The following is a 14,703-nucleotide window of genomic DNA, read 5'->3' on the forward strand; positions in this document are numbered from 1 at the left end:
TCTGCTCAACAGGGAGCCTGCTTCCTCCTCTCTCTCTGCCTGCCTCTCTGCCTACTTGTGATCTCTGTCTGTCAAATAAATAAATAAAATCTTAAAAAAAAAAAAAAAGTATTGCAAACTTAATACACGTATCTTTGACTTTCAACGGTTTTAAACTTTTTCAGTTTGTTTGCAATGTATGTTTCTTCATGCGTGAATTTTAACCATTCTCTTAAGATTCCAAAATGTGTATAGATTTGACTATTCCATGTACCCTCGAGTGAACAGGGAATCTGCTTCTCCCTCTGCCACTCCCCCTGCTTCTGTGCACGCTCTCTCTCTCGTTCTCTCTCTCTCTCTCAACTAAATAAATAAAATTTTTTAAAAAGTATTTCAAATATAGTATAGAAAAAGTTTAATAGCTAATTTTTAAAAAGATTTTATTTTATTTATTTGACAGCGAGAGAGGGAACACAGGCAGGGGGAGTGGCAGAGGGAAAAGCAGGCTTCCCACTGAGCAGGGAGCCTGATGCGGGGCTCTATCCCGGGACCCTGGAATCATGACCTGAGCCGAGGGCAGACGCTTAATGACTGAGCCACCCAGGAGCCCCTAATAACTAATTTTAATGCAATCTTTCACACATTCAGAATTGGAGCTACTTCATCAAAAATGGCTTTGAATATTACATTTTTGTGGATGTATTTTATATATTCTAACCAACCACAAATTTCAATCAGTAATAATTCTTAGTGTTTTCAGGAAATTTACATTTCAGTTGGTATTCTACAAGCAAAAGGGACAATGGGGGGCACACATTATAAACTAAAGCCATACACGTATCCTTAGGTCTTTCAAAAAGTGAAATGATAAAATTAAAATTCTGAACAAAACGAAACGAAACGAAAACACATTTGGAGATAGTGCACCTTGCTTAAAATTACAGGGCAACCCAATAATACCAATTATCTTGAAAGGACACCTTATGGTGGCAGGGTCAGGTGGAGAAATATACCAGGCCCCTGCCACTGCTCCTCAGCCCCCTGTAAGTTAGAGACCTCACTGTCATTTGCAAATATCTTCTCCCATTCCATGGATTGCCTCTTTGTTTTGTTGACTGTTTCCTTCGCTGTGCAGAAGCTTTTGATCTTGATGAAGTCCCAAAAGTTCATTTTCGCTTTTGTTTCCTTCGCCTTTGGAGACATATCTTGAAAGAAGTTGCTGTGGCAGACAAAAGGTTGATATCCAGGATCTATAAAGAACTCCTCAAACTCAACACACACAAAGCAGACAATCATATTAAAAAATGGGCAGAGGATATGAACAGACACTTCTCCAATGAAGACACACAAATGGCTTTCAGACACATGAAAAAATGTTCATTATCACCAGCCATCAGGGAGATTCAAATTAAAACCACATTGAGATACCACCTTACACCAGTTAGAATGGCCAAAATTAGCAAGACAGGAAACAACATGTGTTGGAGAGGATGTGGAGAAAGGGGAACCCTCTTACACTGTTTTTGGGAATGCAAGTTGGTGCAGCCACTTTGGAGAACAGTGTGGAGATTCCTCAAGAAATTAAAAATAGAGCTTCCCTATTACCCTGCAATTGCACTACTGGGTATTTACCCCAAAGATACAGATGTAGTGAAAAGAAGGGCTATCTGTACCCCAATGTTTATATATAGCAGCAATGGCCACGTTCGCCAAACTGTGGAAAGAAGCAAGATGCCCTTCAATAGATGAATGGATAAGGAAGATGTGGTCCATATACACTATGGAGTATTATGCCTCCATCAGAAAGGTCGAATACCCAACTTTTGTAGCAACATGGACGGGACTGGAAGAGATTATGCTGAGTGAAATAAGTCAAGCAGAAAGAGTCAAGTATCATATGGTCTCACTTATTTGTGGAGCATAACAAATAACATGGAGGACAAGGGGAGATGGAGAGGAGAAGGGAGTTGAGGGAAATTGGAAGGGGAGGTGAACCATGAGAGACTATGGACTCTGAAAAACAACCTGAGGGTTTTGAAGGGGCAGGAGGTGGGAGATCAGAGGAAACAGGTGGTGGGTATTAGGGAGGGCACGGATTGCATGAAGCACTGGGTGTGGTGAAAAAACAATGAATACTGTTACACTGAAAAGAAGTAAAAAATTTTTAAAAAAAAGTTAGAGACCTCACAACTCGCAGTCATTGGCTGTCATCCTTTAACTGAGGGAATCTGGCTGGATCCTCAATTCCAATTGCTGATAGTCACTCAAATCTGGATATAGAAATATTACAGCTTTACAAAGATAAAAAGAAAGAAAATTTTGGTAAGGACGAACTGTGCCTCCCAGCCATATTCCACTTCCCCAAAACACAACACACACACACACACACACACACACACACACACAATAAAATTTAAATAGCATAAATAGTGTTTATCAAACTTTAATATTATACAAATTTTACCTAAGGATCTTGTTAAAAACACAGGTTCTGACTTAGTAGAACAAGGGTAGGATCTGAAATTCTGCATTTCTATCCTGTTTCTGCGGACTGCTGCAGGCTGGGAAGGCATGCTCTAAGTAGTAAGACTTTAACACATAGGCTTAGTTTTTGAGGAAGTCTAGCTATTTCTTTTAAATCAAACCCCGTTGTGTGTTGAAATTTAAATTTCTGATTTAGAGATGGAGCTGGGGAAGGGGAACCTTTATTGTTTAAAGGACACACCATTGGTCATCTTTAGTCAAAATCTCTCGGTTAGTTCTGGGTCCATTTGAAGTGAGATTTCCATCCTGCCTCCGCAGAGTCCCTGAGTTTCCTCTGGTGGACAGTTTTCCCAAAGGATATGACGGATTACTACAACCCATTCCACTTGATCTTCCAAGGACTAGCCTGGGAAGCAGTCTCTAGGATGGGTTATGCCCTTGCCATAATTCCCAGGTAGAAATCAAAGAGTACCTGAAATGATCAACATACTGTAGAACCAACCTCCTTACATTTTGCTAAGGTTATGGCTCTCTTTGAGAAGCATTTCTCCCTATAAAAATTCTCATGTACAAACACAGAACATATTATATGTAACTGTATGTGGTTCATGGATACTCTGAAGTATAGCTCTTACATGGACCCCCTCCCCCAATTTTAATCCTAGAGTCTTCCACACAGGAAGTCTACCCAAGCTGGAGTTTTGCGTTGACAGGCTTGGATAGGACTCAGTTTTATAGTGTGCCCTTCAGGAATTTGGATCAAGTCCAGGGTTCATTCAGACCATACTCTACAGAAATGCCGAGAACAAAGGTTTTTAAAAGATACAATCTAGCTTCTTGCAGGGAGTCGGGGTGGGGGGGGGGAGACATTTTTTTCCTTCTGTCTAAGTCTCAGAATTTAAACACCTCTGGAGGATTTTTTCCCTAATATTCCAAAAGTACAAAAATCTTAGGGGAGACATAAATTCATGCTTGTTTCTGCATTTACTGGAGGCAATTTTCCAGGACTCCGGTTGAAGAAGTCATAAGTCCATTGACTTATGGCTTCAAAGTACAGTAAGGTTTGTTTTTAGTTGTTTCCAAATTAATTATTTAAAAGGTACCCTTGCCATTAAATGGATGTGGCAAATTTATTTACACATTCATGTGTTTGCAACATGTACTATATTGTTAATTTTTTAAAGGGGAAATTTACAAAGCAAAAATGTAGGTTATAATTATATCTTTGAATTGAAACAAAAAGGTGTGAGCAAAGTCTTTATCTGCAGGTGGGATTGCAAGTTTTTTTTAAAGTGAATTAGAACAACCTTGATATCCCAAACCTCTCCAGATTTTACCCTTGTTCATTGCCCTTTTTTTTTTTTTTCAAACACACAAGTAACAATATCCTGACTTCTAATCCCATGCTTCAAGGGTTCTGCTTACCATGTATTTTTGAAAATCTCTAAAGACTGCTGACATGTTGCATAAAACTGTCTTGGTGGTCTTTCACTTCAGTCAGCTTCTGGCATAAGACCACTTCTTTTGGATCACTTTTCTTGTCATCTGGTCTTTCTTCTTTGGGTTCCTGCCCATCACCCCATACCAAAGTGGGTACCACTCTACTCAGGCTAAATAGAGCTCCTTCCTGACTTCACCACAACACATTAGTCTTACTGTATCATTTAATAAAATTTTAATGCCCTGAAATAGCAGAAAGGAATTAAAATACTGGGAAAAAAATTAAAACTGGTACTATATATAACAACTACTCCTATAGTTATTAGACTTTGTCTTGCCCCAGAGTTTACTTTTCCAGTGCTTAAAGGAATATAGCGTAATATTCCTTAATGGAAGTTTCATTGATCATATGCCAAACCAAGGTATCTAGGGGAAATCCAGACTCCTATTCTTCTTGGTTTAGATGAAGGGGAAGAGGAGAGGGGGGAAGAAGAGGAGGAAGAAGAAAAAGAAGTAAGAAACTTCTCCATGACACTCAGTCTAAGTTAATGGTCCCCATCCCAGGTACACAAAGAGAATCACCTGAGAAGTTTTAGTTTGTTTTTTGTTTTTTGTTTTGTTTTGTTTTGTTTTGTTTTTAATTACTAAAGTTTTGGCATAGCCTAACCAAAAAAATAAAATTTCTCTATTGAGTCTGCTGGAATATATGTATTTCTTTAAGCTCCACGAGTGATTCTGAGTTTCACCAAGGTTGAGAACTATTGGTTTAAATTCTACTTCCCAATCAAGAAAATAGTCTGCAGAGTAACAATGTTATTTCCAAGGAAAACAACTCTTAACGTGTTTGGCAAAGTAATGTATCTCCATAGGAAGAATAGTTCAGGTGTTCTCCACCTCCTCACTCTACACAGATGCATTCCAGTCCATCAAAAGTGAGTTCAAACCTCCAAGTATAATCCTACAGAGGACAATTAATACTTTCAAATTAGATTTCCCAACCCTCAGGATTTTAAAGCTCTTTGGACAATATTTTTGGTAGGAAGCAAGTTCACCTTTACTGAGATTACTCTATTCTTCATCCCAGCAAGACCAAAGTATTGCTAAGCATCATTCTTTTATAAAGTGAAGCTGGAGATTATGACCTCTTACCTGTTATTCATGCATTACTTTTATAATAAGAAAGAAAAAATGATTATTTTTAATTTAAAATTTATATATGCTTGAATTATGTGAAATAATTTTGTTATAATATTATAGTATTATAATACATATCCTTGACTTAAAAATAGTATGTGACTGCTAGTGTCTAGCATACTTCCAATGTTGTGACTCTGCTGGCTTTCTTTCTTATAACTATAATTTGTTTGTGACCTTTTATTACTAAGCTGTAGACTGTATTTTCACTGGGAAAGAAAGCAAACAAGTTCTTAATCCATGGAATTTTTTTTTTCCTCCTCATTTATTCAGAGTGCAGACAGATAGGTAGCTAGTCTACCTTCCACTAGGTTCCTTTTAAAATTCTTTGCAGTTAATGAAATAGGATCAGAATGGGTTCAAGGGAAACTTTGATTGTCATCTACAATGTAGGGGCTTGGTAGATGGGTATTGTGAAGATTTCCTGATGATCGTGTTTTGGAATTCTTCACTTGTATGAAAGACAAGTTCTTAGTAAACTCAAAATTACTCACCTTTTAAGTTAAAATATTTACCAGATCTCTGATTTTTGTTTTTACTTTTAAAATTATGCTTTCCCTGAAAAGATATTAGATAGGTGAATGGATGAATATTATATATATTTATTTGACATTTACTGAATGTCACCAGTGCAGTGCTTAAAAAGAGGAGCTCTGGACATTTTCACTTGATAGAATTCTTTCTTTGGTCACTACTATTGGTGCGAAATTGGACAATTGCTCCATTTCTCATGGAGTCAGTTTCAGTATCTGTAAAACAAGAACTATAAGGAGTTAAAGGGATTTATTTATGAGCTTCTAATGGGATAATTCATGAAAGCCCTTAAAATAATACTTGGCATGGAGTAAATCTTGATTATTTGTTATTTACTTTTATTAAAGTATGATTATTGTTGTTATCATAATTAGACTAGCTCTAATCATGTCTTACAGACTTTATTGAAAACCTATCAGCTCTTTTTTTTTTAAATCATAAGCTGCAAAGAAAGTTGTTTCTATATAGTTACATAAATTTAAAACTGATGTAAGAATGCTTTATGCAGCTTACTTTACAATTCAGTGCTAAAATTTATAAATCTAAATTTGGAAGGAAACAGCTTTATTTCCAATGGAAACATATTCTGCTTCTTCAGTCTGCAATTTGGGTACTTTTTATTTTAAAAGCTGTTAAGAACAAAAAAAAAAATAACACTATTAGTCCACTTGGTGGGGTAGGAGGCATTGAAATCCAGCTACAGATTTTGCTACTTTAGTACAATATAATTACGTGGTAAAATTCTTCTTTTCCTTTTATTTTATTCTAACTTGTGCTTTGCAAAATTGGCAATTCCACATAAGAAAGTTGTGGTAATTATTTTCTTAAAATTGTCAGAATGTGTGCTAATCTGGGGATAGTTATCTTTATTCCTTCTTTGGCTTATTATAGATTTAAATTAAGCTGAGGTTTCTTTAGTGTTATTTTTCCAGAGCCACTGGGATTAGAGATGATGGATTTTGTGGTGCTCTGAGTATAGTTAAGCTCTTGTCAACATAAGTATAAAATTATTGCTGTGTGCAGTTGGTATGTTTTTGAAGGTAATTAAAGCTAAACATTGTGCAGAGAAAGATGATTAGCAATCTTCAATTCACAAAGAAATCCAGCTTTGCTTTGACACCTAAAACTTCACATTCTTTGCATTAAAAAAAAAATTGTACTTAAAGAACTTATAGAAAATTCTTGGTGATACTTTCAAAATCAAATAAAATACTGGTAATTATTATTTTTTATAAAAATATGATCCTTATCTCAGATAGTTTAAGAACTATCTGCATATTTTAGAACTTCATTTGTTTTTTGCTTATTTTCACTTTCAATATGGAATTGCCTCATATACTTCTTAATACAGATATATTTTTAAGACAGCAAACAGGGAATGAAGTCAGACTTAATTACCCACTTGTTATCATTTTTTCTTTCCATCTAAAGCTGTCAACTTAAAATCCACCCCCCCCTTTTTTCTGCTGACATTGCTGATATCATTTTTTGTATTAGGAATGTGGATGTTGATGAATGAAGAAGGTAAGTTAATGGCTAAAGCTAACATCTGTAAATGGCATAAACAGGTCGTTTGGGTTGCTACTAACTTCTCCTTTTTATCTTCCCACATAAAACATTCTCGATATGTCATGTGATACAGATTCTTTTTTGTATTGTCTTAGTACCTTAAGTTTTAAAATCCTAAGGAGAAGGCTAAAAACATGGTTGTCAATATCAGAAATACAAAATATAAATATAAATATATATGTACATAGTGGGTACTTTGTCAGCATTCAAAATAATAGATTTTATTACATTTATTTATTTTACAAATAGATGTTTTTATCTTTTTTTAAATTTTATTTATTTATTTGACAGAGAGAGATCACAAGTAGGCAGAGAGGCAGGCAGAGAGAGAGAGGAGGAAACAGGCTCCCTGCTGATCAGAGAGCCTGATGCGGTGCTTCATCCCAGGACCCTGGGATCATGACCTGAGCCGAAGGCAGAGGCTTTAACCCACTGAGCCACCCAGGCGCCCCTAAATGTATTTATCTTATTTTAGAGAGACAGAGAGCATGAACTGGGGGAAAGGGCAGAGGGAGAGGGAGAGAGAGAATCACAAGCCAACTCGTACATGTAGGGCTTGATCTAATACCCTGAGATCATGACCTGAGCCAAAATAAAGATTCGGCCACTTAATCTGACTGAGCCACCCTTCTGCCCCTAATTTAAATAATTATAAATTTATAATTTAAATAAACTGGATTATTATTGCATAAAATTACCCAAGTGATAATACTGGTATTAGAAGAGATAATCTAAAATCAAATTTCAACAAAAGGTGATTTCTTATTGGGGAGAAATAGAGAAGGACAATTAGAAAACCCAACACTATAAGCCCGATGCTGTTGAGTTTGATAATGTGAGGGGGAAAAAATCTGAACGTATTGATGAAATATAGGGGAAAGAATAAAAGAGGAAAGGTAATCATAATGATTTCTAAGTGCTTACCATATAGCAGCTAATGTATTCTAAGCACTTTGCACATATCAACCATTTAAATACTCAATAAATTTATGAAATACATACGGTGATTAATTTATTCATCTCACAGATAACTGAAGCTCAGAGACGTTTTTGAACTTGCTTGAGGTTAGCTAACAAGTAGCTGAGTTTGGTCTATAACCCTGTTTTGGGTCAGGTGATCAGGGGAAGCTTTTCTCCAGAGGGAATATTTAAACTGAGATGGAAGATCTGAGGGGCAAGAAGAAACCCGCCACCGGAAGGGCGTGGGGGAGTGGCGGAGCATTCAAGAGAGGAGATGGCTTGTGTGGCGAGGCGGAGCAGGCAAAAGTATGGCGGGTTGAGTAACAGAGGGTTAGCGTGGCCAAAAGAGCTTGAGTTTGGGAGGGAGTGGTACAAGAAGAAGTTGGCTACCGAAGGACTGGATTATTTAGATCCTGAAGACCAGGGAAAGAGATTGGATTTTGTCTGAAGTACCATCAAAGGCTATTTGGCCATGAGTACACTGACTTGGTTGACATTAACAGAATACATTTGTTGGAAGTATGGTGTGTGTCCCAGCTTGAATGAAAACGGAAGGGCAATTTAGGAAGCTACTACTGTATTCCAGATGTGAGGTAAGAGGCAGTAGCAGTGAAAAAGGGCAAATTCAAGAACCACTTCTGTTGGTGGAATCCATGAAAATGACAGATAAATTTGAACTTGCGATGAAGGTGGGGAAGAAAAGGGAGAAATTGAGAATGACATTTGATGTTACTTTTGTCCAAATGCATAGAACATACGTACACCACCAAGAGTAAAGCCTCATGTAAGCTATGGACTTTGAGTAATAATGATGGGTCAGTGCAGTTCATTGACTGTAACAAATGTACCCCTGTGGTGAGGGATGTTAGTAATGGGGAAGACTGTGCATTGTGTGGGGGCAGAGGCTTACTCTTTACTTTCTGCTCCATTTTGCTAGGAGCCCAAAACTGCTGTAAAAGTAAAACCTATTAAAAATTTCAATAAGGAGAGGATGAAATACGTTTTGGCTTGATTAACTCTGTTGAAGGTGATGCCATCAGCTGAGATCAGGAAAGCTGGGGAAGGTAAAAGTTGTACCAGTGAAAATGAAATGTTCTGTTATTGGCACGTTAGGTTAAAGATACCTATAGGACATTCAAGAGAACAAGGCAAGCAATAGCACATAGATGAACTAGAACTCAGAAGAGAAGTCTGGACTGAAGATGTGAATTTGAGAATCATTAGTATAAAGAAAGAGTTTAAATGATACTTTAGGAGATTAGTGAGGAAGAGAAATTCAATACAGAATCAAGACAGGTCCAAATCTGAGCCTTGATGGATTGCCTACATCATTAGATAAATGACCTAAACAAATATTTCACAAAAATTAGGTTAGGTCTTACGCAAAGAAAAAGGGCAACAGAAAGTTTGTGGCATCCTGAGGCATATTTAAGAATTCTAAACCAGAAAATATGATTACCAAGGACAATGAAATTAGAGTAAAAAAAAAATATATCTGTAACTTAATTAGTTTAAAAATAACCTAAGACACATAATGAGAAATTGGAACCAACTCAGGCTTGATTAAAAAAAAAAAAAATCAGTCAAATATTACAAATAACTTCTTGTTTTTTTATAGTGTTTTTTTTAATAGATGGAAAGCTGTTTAAAATTCTGATAGCTTCAGCATAATATGATTTTGTTTAATATAGATTTGGATGATAAAAGTATTTTTCAAAGAAACCCCCCAAACTGGAAAACACATATGCATATGTCATCTGGTGTCAATCAAGCATTAGGTTATAATTATTTCTTCAAATTCATTACTTTGTGGTTCTCCAGTTGATTACAAATGTTTCATTTACTCATGTATTCTATAATTTCATGTGACTGGGATCTTTGAAACATATTTTGAAATAGTTTTTAAGTGCTTGTATATCTGTTTGGACTTGAAGTAAGCAAGAGGAAAAAAAGATTCCATTTAAGCTAATATCTCGAATTCTCGAATGGTTGTGACAAACACTTTCTAGAATATTACAGAATTTTATGTATTTGCTTAGCTATTGTCATTAAAAAGTGAAATTATAACACTATATAATTAGGCAATAACTTGATCAAATTTAGTCCTCATTTGAAAAAAACAATTTAAATGTTTTATTTTTTTCTTGCTTAAAAAAATAAATAATATTGGATTCCATTTGTTTCAGGAATTTATATTCCAAAAGACTTAGCAAACCTAGATTCCTTTTCAAGAAGCTGTTTGGAACTTAGACACCTACTTGAAGTGAATGGAAAGGATTGTGTATTAGGACATCATTAGATGTGACTCCAGACAGGAAGACTTAACAGTTTGGAGAAGGAAAAAATGAGTCTGTTGATTGAAACAAACAAACAAACAAACAGCAAACATGCATAAAGTTTCATGCTGTAAAACTACCCAGTCCATGCTCTTCTTTTCCTCATTCATTTCTTTCTCTGCATCGTTTAGTTTGGAAGTTATATGACAGAGATTCAACAAAAGCTGTGCAATGACGAAAGTGCCTGGAAAGGCTTTTGACAAGAACACGGCTAGAGGGTTCCAAGCTGTGATTACGTAACCCAGAGCAGAATCCTATCAGTTTCTAACTGAATGGAGTGTGTTAATTCTACTCAACAGCCACAGGGAAGAAGCAGGGGATATTGAAAGGAGAAAGAAGGCAAAAACAAAGTGAATTTAGTAATTTGTAAATATTGGGGAAGAGAGACATTGTCCATTACTTAGTTTCTTAGTCTCTTTGACTTTTGTTTTAATTCTATATTAATTTTACATTACAAGCAAGAGATTATATAAATAATACATAAAGATTCTGTTATGAAGCAAAGAACAGAAGAATTGCATTTTATTTCCAGGAAAATCATTGACTAACACTGCATACATATTCTATTCTACTGTTGTCCAAAATAAAATAAAATCAAAGCACGTTTCCTTAAAGCTGTGCCCTCACACGGGCAAGACTGATGGCATCAATTTAAAACTTTTTGTCCTTTTAAGATTCTGTCACTTTTAATCAATGCCCCGTAAATTTATCTTTCTTTACCCTTTGTGATGTTTTCAGGTAAAGAAAATGACTTGTTTGTGTATTTATTTTAAACACCACTTGATTAAAGGAAAATTAAAAACCCCAGGCAAAATTTTGTTATAGTATTTTAAATAAATTGTAACATTTGTACTACAAATGCAAAGTCTCCCCACCCACACATGGAAAGGAAAAAAGTTCCCACACCCCCAGAAAGAAAAGTTTCCACATAGGACATTTTTCCAATAAAATTTGTATAGAACAATCACAGGAGTTAATTGGTAAAACCATAACTAATTCTTGAAATCATAGACCACCCAGCCACGAAACTATTCATGGGTTTTTGTTTTTGTTTTGCCAGTAATTTTAGCATAATGAGTACCAAAATATATCTGAGACAAAGGAAGACATGCCCCCCAAAAGTTTTGGAGCACAGTGGGTTCTCAAGAAAAAGGAAATGCTATGATGTAGTCTGTTATTTAATTTTGACATTGTGCATCAAATCATCATAAATTCAAATTTTAAAGGTAAAAATATATTTAGTAAAGCACAAAGGTTTAAAATTCCTGGGGAATTTCTCTCTAATAAAATAAGACGAACAGTTAAAATCATGCAAAATAAGAACAATATATGGTAATGAATCATACTTTTGACTTTCAAAAGTACAGACACATTATTTACTTCTGATGGCATAATTATATTTTCCTTTCTATAAATGTTCTTTTACTAACTTCATGTTTTTCCCAGTTCTTTAATATCTTTTTAATTAAGATTTTGGGACCCATTTAATAATGAAATTTGGTTAAATAAAACTAGTCCTTTTTTATAAAACAAAGTTACTTAAGGTTATTCTAAAAATAGAAAGTTCTACTAAATTTGAATTTGTGACTGAAGCCTGAATAATTCTTTTACAATATATCCTTGGATAAAGTAAATGAATGCTAACATATATTTATAATAAAAAATGAAGGCAGTATTATTTGAATGGATAAGATAGACATGATTTCTAATTTAACATTTATCTTCCCTCGTTTGCAAGTTTTAATATTATCCATCCTTTTGTGGCCTTGCTTAACTTTGAAGAGAGGGTAGGCAAACGGCCTTGAGAGAGTAAGCAAAAGGTTAATGAAAAGCTAGAACTACAAAGAACCTGCTCCTACCCACCCCGCCAAAAAGTTTGGGTTGTCATTTCCTTATCTCTAAAAGCATGTGATAGTGGCCCAAGTTGGGGGAAAAAGGACCATCCCTTTGATCTTTAGTTTAGCAACAAGATACAGTCCTGAACCATTTTGACACAATCAGAGGTTTGCTATTAATTTTCTGGTTGAATCAGTCAGCTTAGAGAAGAAAAGGATTTAACAACAGAGTTAGGTGCTTACCATAACTTTAAACCCACTAATACACCAGTGTATTTCTCCAGTAATAATTCTTGATTGTATCATTTAGAAAATACAAGCTTTGGTGTTGATCTTGAAATTGCAGTCTACTCTACCCATAAAGAAGGAAAGCTTGCTGATGAGATAAATTTCACCACATATTTGACTTAAAAAGCATCCTTCAAGAAGTAAAATGTAGCAAGAGCTAAAGCTTCATAGACCAGTGGCCCTGAGATTGTCCTGGTCAGAGATTCTGCTGAGAGACTTGCATAAGCCATATATCTTCTCCTTCAAAAAAGCAGGATACTAAAAATATACGCATTGTTTCAGGGCCTTCATAAATTCCATGAAGTCTGTGAGATGACTTGAACAACTTCATTTGTCCTAGAAATCATACTGATATTTGCATCCTACTTGTTTGAGAGAGAAATCTCCACGCCAATAATTAGTTTACAATAAACACTGTAATATAAAACCTTTAGCTTTATTATACCAACAGATTTACAGGAATCAAATAAACTCCCCCAAGTGATTGTCTAGCAGGACAGTAAAATTAATAAATGAAAGTGTGTAATTTGAAGTAGTAAATTTTCCAGTTCACTTTGCACTTAATTTTATGCTTTTCCTCTGGGTGGTCCTAAGAATCCATGGCTTGGTGTTCCTAAAATTGAAATCACTAAGGTCAACCTTAGTTGACCTTAGCTATTCAGATTAATCTAAAAAACTTTTTTTTTTTAAATGTGTTTCAATTTTAATTTCTAGCTCTTGGAAGATGTAACCAATGAGTAGCTGAAATGCAAGACGTTTGTAATACTTATAATTCATCATAAGTTTTCCGTGAAAATTATACTTCTTCTAATATAAGCATACTTGAGGGACACGTGGGTTAAACGTCTGCCTTTGGCTCAGGTCATGACCCTCGGGTCTGAGATCAAGTGGCATCAGTTTCCTTGCTCAGCGGGCAGCCTGCCTTTCCCTCTGCCTGCTGCTCCCCCTGCTTGTGCTGCTCGCTCGTGCTCTCTCTGACAAATAAATTCAATCTTTAAAAATAAATAAGCATATTTGAGAAAAGCATGTAAAATATGATTACTGTTCATGATGATAGAAAGAAATCTTTACCTTTATAATCCAAAATGTTACCAGTGGTTATTGCCGGAATAGGACAGGCCCCCTGCTATATGTTCAATAGCTTCCTCTACTTTCTCTTTTGTAAGACTCACTGAATTTCAACACCTGACCCATTTTCCTTTTGCCTATTTGCTTATCAGTTTCACAATGTCTGTATGACTCCCACTGTACCTGAGCTTTCTGATATATACGAGGTGCCTTATAAATACGTGTGAATTGAGGCATATTGGTTTTAATTCTTTTCTACATATTTTGACTTCTAAATTTGTAATATTGCTATTATTGATTATACACATTCATAATAGAGCTTATTTTTCCAGCGTGTGTCTACCTAGCATAATAGTACAAAGATTAAAAATACAGGCTCTGAAGCCAGTGTAACTGGGGTCTAATTCCTACTAGTCATGTGGTGTTAGGGAGACATTCTGACTTCTCTGTGCCTCCATTTCTTCCTGTGTGAAATGAATATACTTGGTGGGAGGAGGCAATGAGTTAGTACACACAGAAAGCTTAGAACATGGGGTGCCTGGGTGGCTTAGTGGGTTAAAGCCTCTGCCTTCGGCTCAGGTCATGATCTCAGGGTCCTGGGATCAAGCCCTGCATCGGGCTCTCTGCTCAGCAGGGAGCCTGCTTCCCCTTCTCTCTCTGCCAGCCTCTCTGCCTACTTGTGATCTCTGTCTGTCAAATAAATAAATAAAATCTTTAAAAAAAAAAAAAAGAAAAGAAAGCTTAGAACACTATTTTATACATAGTTTCCATCCAATAAATATGCATCTTTAATGTGACTTGGCACCACAGCATCAGAGAGAAGTATAAATGTTTCTTAGGCCTTAAAAGATAACCATCACGCATTGAAAGAAAAGGTATAAAAATTACTAAAATGCACGTTTTTGAAACTCAAGAAATGGACTAAGGATAGTAGCTCTAAAGTCCTCTATAGCCTCCACAATTATCATTGGTGAACATAATAGAACTAGAACATGTTCATAATAAGACTGAGTCAT

General features: G+C 35.7%; 1 long non-coding RNA gene across 1 annotated transcript; it reads right to left on the minus strand.

Moving 5' to 3' along the window:
• Positions 1–672: 672 nt before the first annotated feature.
• Positions 673–13,782, minus strand: LOC308353725. Its single transcript, XR_013967802.1, has 3 exons — positions 13,691–13,782; positions 2,163–2,270; positions 673–1,198 (listed from the first exon to the last, which is right to left on the minus strand). It is a non-coding gene; the product is annotated as an uncharacterized lncRNA (long non-coding RNA).
• Between the last annotated feature and the right edge of the window lie 921 nt (positions 13,783–14,703).

The sequence above is a fragment of the Martes martes genome (assembly GCF_963455335.1).
Source record: "Martes martes genome assembly, chromosome: 1".
Classification (NCBI taxonomy): domain Eukaryota; kingdom Metazoa; phylum Chordata; class Mammalia; order Carnivora; family Mustelidae; genus Martes; species Martes martes.